The sequence below is a fragment of the Hibiscus syriacus genome, unplaced genomic scaffold (genome assembly GCF_006381635.1).
Source record: "Hibiscus syriacus cultivar Baekdansim isolate YM2019G1 unplaced genomic scaffold, ASM638163v2 tig00004075_pilon, whole genome shotgun sequence".
NCBI lineage: Eukaryota > Viridiplantae > Streptophyta > Magnoliopsida > Malvales > Malvaceae > Hibiscus > Hibiscus syriacus.
The window spans coordinates 131240-137808 of record NW_024061999.1 but is presented as its reverse complement, the minus strand read 5'-3'; the positions used below and the strand labels follow the sequence as shown (position 1 = coordinate 137808).

Genomic DNA, 6569 nt, shown 5'->3' with positions numbered 1-6569 from the left:
TTTTTGGAGTAAATTGCATCATTCACCACTCAACTATGTTTTCACCCCTATTTTGATCACTGAAGTTTAATTTTCTAATTTAATTACATACCTTTCAGATTACTCCTAATTTAATCACTATAACTTTTAATTTTTTTATTTTAATTATAATATTAAAAAAATAATAATAAAAAGTTAAATTGAAAAGTTGAGTAGTTAAATTGAAAATTTTAAGCTTTAGTAACCAATATAAGAATAATAAAATAATTAATTTACCCATAAAAATGCACAATCTTTAAATTTTAACGACATATACTAAAATGGAATAAAAAATAAACGTTAGATATAATTTTAAAATAAATGATAGTTTAGGTGTTAAAATAAAATAAAATTAATAATTTGGAGACTAAACATGTAGACAACTTTGGATTTATTTAAACATGTATCCATGACGATATCATTCACCGTTGGTTTCGTAGGAGCCCCATGTGAGTAACCCTGCTTACCACCGCAATCTAATATTTCTAAATAAATGAGAGAGGGAGAGAGAAATGGTTGCTTACGAAGCCGGAACCCTAAGCGGGAGAAGCTTTCTTTTATTCTTTTCGTTGTGGGAAATCCCTAAATGCTCTTCCTTCTCCTCCTTTTATCAATGCATTCCTTTCTCATCTCCTTACAAAACCCAAATCCAATTATAAATAATTTTTCACTTTCTCCTTCTTTCCCTCAGATTCCTTTCTCTTCTTAATCGGAGTCCTAATCGGTACAGTTTTTTTTTTGGCTTTTGTCAACCGCTTAAATCTTAATAAAAGAATAATAGTTATGATAACTAAAGGTTCGATTTACCCATATTTCTTGGGTTCTTGTTCTTTTTTGTTTTCTTGCTAAATCTGAAATGTTTGGTATGGATGATAGTATAAACTGTCTACATTTGTGGCACTGACGATCGTTTTTCTGGGGTTTTATGGCTTTTTCGGCAGTTTAATGCACTATATGCTTCCTAGAAAGAGAGCTGGCGAAGGAGAGGCTGTAGAAGGAGAGATTGAAAGTAATAATAGCACCAACAACATAAACAAAACTGCTGTCACTACGCCGATCAAGAAACATCATATTTCCACCGCCGATGCCACCGATTTGACTGCTGATAACAAAGCATTAACCGTCGGGGACAACAGAAGTAACTACATTACCACTAGCGTGATAGAGCCGCCGGTCATGGCTTCTGGGCGTGCGAATCTGAATGACATAGATGAGGATCTGCACAGCCGGCAGCTTGCTGTGTATGGCCGCGAGACAATGCGCCGGCTTTTTGCCTCCAATATCCTCATCTCCGGCATGCAGGGCCTCGGTGCTGAAATTGGTATTTTGATTTTATGCCTTCTTTTTCTTTTCTTTTCTTTTTCTCGTCTTTTTCCTTAGTTCCTCATATCATTTGGCTCTGTTTTGTTATTGTTTTATTTATTGATATTATTTTGACAACTTACTCTTGTGTTGCATGATGAATTTGACCTTGAGATTGTGATTTATTGATATTGTTTTGTTCAATTCTTGTTGTTAACATTGCCTTTCTTGCTTTATCATTTCTAGTAAACAATTATAAAATGGGTTATTATCTTATACAATACCTGTGGTGTTTCAAACAACACAAGTGGATTTTTATGCTTAACATGTGTCCATCTAATTATGAATAAAGAGATTGAATATAGATTTAGTGTTGAATGATCTTGTCACAGTATGTACAGTTTATAATCTGCAGTGCTGGACTATGCTGTGATAACCATAATTTTCTTTGAATTTCATATTAAACTTGTGATTTTCAACATTTACTTCAATTTCCTTTTGTTTCTGCAGCAAAGAATCTCATTCTTGCAGGCGTCAAGTCTGTGACCTTGCATGATGAGGGAGTGGTGGCGATGTGGGATTTGTCCAGTAGTTTTGTTTTTTCGGAGAATGATGTTGGTAAGAATAGAGCCCTTGCTTCGGTTCAGAAGTTGCAGGAGCTAAACAATGCTGTTGTCATGTCCACCTTAACTACCAATTTGACCAGAGAACAACTTTCTGATTTCCAGGTATATTGTTTTATTCATTGATTTATCTAGCTCATTGCCTAAGTTTGAGCTTCTTGTGATATTCTTGTTTAAAATTGTTTTCTAGTTTTTAGGATAAAAGTGCAATCCAATAACAGTTTCTTCAACTAGATTTGCTTTTAACCAGACTATGGAATGTTGGTACTTGGAAAAATAATATTTAACCTTTGATTTTGGTTGAGTATTTGTGGCTCTCTCTGCTTTCTCTCTTGTATTATGTTTTTTGTGAATTTCTTTCTGTGTTTAGTTAGTTATTTTTTAATTCGTGCAGGCTGTTGTATTCACTGATATAACTCTCGAAAAAGCTCTCGAGTATAATGATTACTGCCATAATCATCAGCCTCCAATTTCCTTTATCAAGACTGAAGTAAGAGGCCTTTTTGATACTGTATTTTGTGACTTTGGTCCCGAGTTTACTGTTTTTGATGTTGATGGAGAGGAACCACACACGGGCATAATTGCATCCATCAGCAATGACAACCCTGCCCTAGTATCATGTGTCGATGATGAAAGGCTTGAGTTTGAGGATGGGATCTTGTTGTGTTCTCTGAAGTTCAGGGGATGACAACTCAATGATGGAAAGCCACGGCAGATTAAAAGTGTGAGGCCATACTCGTTTACTCTTGAGGAGGACACCACAAATTTTGGTACATATGTAAAAGGTGGCATTGTCAATCAGGTGAAACAACCCAAGGTGTTGAACTTTAAGCCATTGAAAGAAGCTCTTAAAGATCCCGGTGATTTTCTTCTGAGTGACTTCTCAAAGTTCGACTGTCCACCTCTCCTGCACATTGCGTTCCAAGCACTGGATAGGTTTATCTGTGAAGTTGGCCGCTTCCCTGTTGCTGGATCAGAAGATGATGCTCAGAAACTTGCATCTATTGCTGCTAACATCAATGAATGCCTTGGGGAGGGTAAAGTAGAAGATATTAACTTGAAACTTCTTAGGCACTTTGCCTTTGGTGCCAGGGCAGTACTGAATCCCATAGCTGCCATGTTTGGAGGCATTGTGGGACAAGAGGTAGTCAAAGCATGTTCTGGAAAATTTCATCCTCTTTTTCAGGTTAGTTTGGAACTACTCTCTTCCATATGTTCTTTACATTGTTGCATGTGTATATTAGATGGTCTCCATCTGTGCATGCATGTATGGCTGCCAATGCTTTGATGGTAACTTGTTCTAATTAGGCTATTTGGACTATATTTCTATTAATAACAAATTGAAATCTTATTTGATCTTTTAGACACCTAATTAAATTAATCGTCAAACTAGGCAGTTCTATTTTTGTAAAACTTGGACACTGTTAAATAGAGGGGGATTTCTTTTGGATCTTTACATCTCTACTCCTGCCTGATACCATAGGCCCAAATCTGGGCAATTTTGTGCTACTTATTTTAGTGCGATACTTTGGCAGCTGATATATGGGACTGACTACTTTTTAATTTGATTTTTTGTGGAAAACTAACCATATTCATTTGCTTTCAACAGTTTTTCTATTTTGACTCGGTGGAGTCTCTTCCTGCTGAACCCTTGGAGCCGAGTGATTATAAACCATTGAATAGCCGTTATGATGCACAGATATCAGTATTTGGCTCCAAACTTCAGAAGAAGCTGGAGGATGCAAAAGTGTTTATGGTTGGATCTGGGGCTCTAGGCTGTGAGTTTCTGAAAAATATGGCATTGATGGGCGTTTCATGTGGTAGTCAGGGCAAGCTTATAATCACAGATGATGATGTAATTGAAAAGAGCAACCTCAGCAGGCAGTTTTTGTTCCGTGATTGGAACATCAGGCAGGCTAAATCAACTGTTGCTGCTTTGGCCGCTGCATCTATAATTCTCAGCTTAAAATTGAAGCTTTGCAAAATCGTGTCGGTCCTGAAACTGAGTCTGTATTTAATGACGATTTTTGGGAGAACTTAACAGTGGTCATCAATGCATTAGATAATGTCAATGCTAGACTGTATGTTGATCAGAGGTGCTTATATTTCCAGAAACCCCTTCTTGAGTTGGGAACTCTTGGAGCGAAATGCAACACCCAGATGGTGATTCCTCATCTGACTGAGAACTATGGAGCCTCTAGAGACCCACCTGAAAAACAGGCACCCATGTGCACGGTGCACTCATTTCCACACAACATTGACCACTGCTTGACTTGGCTCGATCTGAGTTTGAGGGCTTGCTTGAGAAAACTCCTGCCGAAGTAAATGCATGTCTTTCTAATCCATCTGAATAAGCCGCGTCAATGAGAAATGCTGGTGATGCTCAGGCTAAGGATAACTTAGAACGCATCCTTGAGTGCCTTGAGCGGGAAAAATGTGATACATTCCCAGATTGTGTCACCTGGGCTCGCCTAAGGTAGTAGTCTAGATGATTGTGGAAAATTCTTTATTTACATTAGTTTCTTATAGAATTTTTTATATTGACATTATGCTGCTTTTGTACTTAGATTTGAAGATTACTTTGTTAACCGGGTGAAGCAGTTAACATTTACATTTCCTGAGGATGCTGCAACCAGTACTGGGACTCCCTTCTGGTCTGCTCCAAAGCGATTCCCACGTCCACTGCAGTTTTCAGCTGCTGATTCCAGCCATCTTAACTTTATTATGGCAGCATCTATACTTAGAGCTGAAACATTTGGTATCCCGATCCCTGATTGGGCCGAGAATCCAAAGATGCTGGCCGAGGCAGTTGATAAGGTAATAGTCCCAGATTTCCAGCCAAAGGAAGGTGTTAAAATTGAGACAGATGAGAAAGCTACTGGTATTTCCGCTGCCTCTACTGATGATGCAGCTGTTATTAATGAGTTACTCTTCAAGCTAGAGCGTTGCTGGAACAATCTGCCACCAGGATTCAGGATGAAACCAATTCAATTTGAAAAGGTTTGAACTTCGATATCATCTTCTCTGTTCTGATTTCTTGTAACCCTTTCCTTTTGTACCATCCCTCTTATTGCTTATATATTTATTTTAATCTCTAGATACTCTTTTAGCTGTTATGATTGGCTATTTTGCCAAAATTGTGTCATTAGTGTAAGGCTTCTTTTCTGGTGGTGACTGGTGGAAAATTGGTATTGGTAGGAGTTGTTTGTAGCAAACTAGCTTTGAGGTATTATTTTTCGCCCCAACTTACGGATATTGTGTATTGGTGGTGTTTTAATCAATTTGCGATGGATATTAATGGTAATGCAATTCCACGAATCACAGGATGACGATACAAACTATCACATGGATCTTATAGCTGGGCTTGCAACATGAGGGCAAGGAACTATAGCATTCCTGATGTGGATAAGCTAAAAGCAAAGTTTATTGCTGGAAGAATCATACCAGCAATTGCCACTTCCACAGCTATGGCAACTGGCCTCGTCTGCCTTGAACTGTACAAGGTTTTAGATGGAGCGCATAAAGTGGAGGACTATAGAAATACATTTGCAAACCTAGCACTGCCTTTGTTCTCCATGGCTGAGCCAGTTCGGCCCAAGGTAATCAAGCACCGGGACATGAGCTGGACTGTGTGGGACAGATGGATCTTGAGAGGTAATCCCACTCTGAGGGAACTCATCCAGTGGCTCAAAGACAACTGCTTGAATGCTTACAGCATTTCTTATGGGAGTTGCCTGCTCTTCAATAGCATGTTCCTAAGACACATGGAACGATTGGATAAGAAGGTAGTGGATGTGGCTCGGGAAATCGCCAGGGCAGAATTGCCTCCCTACCGATCGCACTTGGATGTGGTGGTGGCATGTGAGGATGACGATGATAATGACATTGACATTCCTCAGATCTTGATCTACTATCGTTAAGGTGTGTTTGTTAATCCGCCTAATAAACAAGGCTATGATTTTAGGATATCATCGACATTCTTCTTTTCTGGTGTTTTAGTGATGAGAGTACAGAACGGATTATGATTAATCTTGCTAGACGGTCGCAAATTTCAATATTAAAACTGAGTTACTTTTGTTGCAGAATGTGATATAATCCATATGTTATTTCTTGGAAATGCATGCATAGTAACTTCCTTGTTAGTTATTGCGCGATTATGAAATTTCATTGTTTGCTGCTAGCGTGTAGACATCTCCAGGAACACTTTCGTTTGGATATTTTGATCGTCTTTTTTCACTCGACTCAGATAGAGCCAGAATTTTGGCTAATCTTTACATATTATATATATTAGGAAATAAATTACTATGTCTTTGTATCTCATCCGTATTCGAGGAGGTCGACCCAACTTAAAATGTATACTAGGATACGACCCAACTTAAAATGTATACTAGGATACGACCCAACAACATGGATTCAACCCGGATTCCTTCTGTCCCAGATTGAACCAACTTGAAATTTTGAAGTAAAATCTCACACGAGTTTGTCTGATTAAACATATATAAAAAAATTATAACATATGAGTTGATCTGATATAAACATATATCAAAAAAATATTTTTACTTGATTAAATAAATATTTAATTAAAAAATATAGGAAAATATATTATAACAAGTATGATTAAACTTG

The 6569-nt window shown here is 37.7% G+C and overlaps 1 pseudogene; it reads left to right on the top strand.

Moving 5' to 3' along the window:
• The first annotated feature begins 576 nt into the window (after positions 1–576).
• On the top strand, positions 577–5938 carry LOC120190256 (annotated as a pseudogene).
• Positions 5939–6569: the final 631 nt, after the last annotated feature.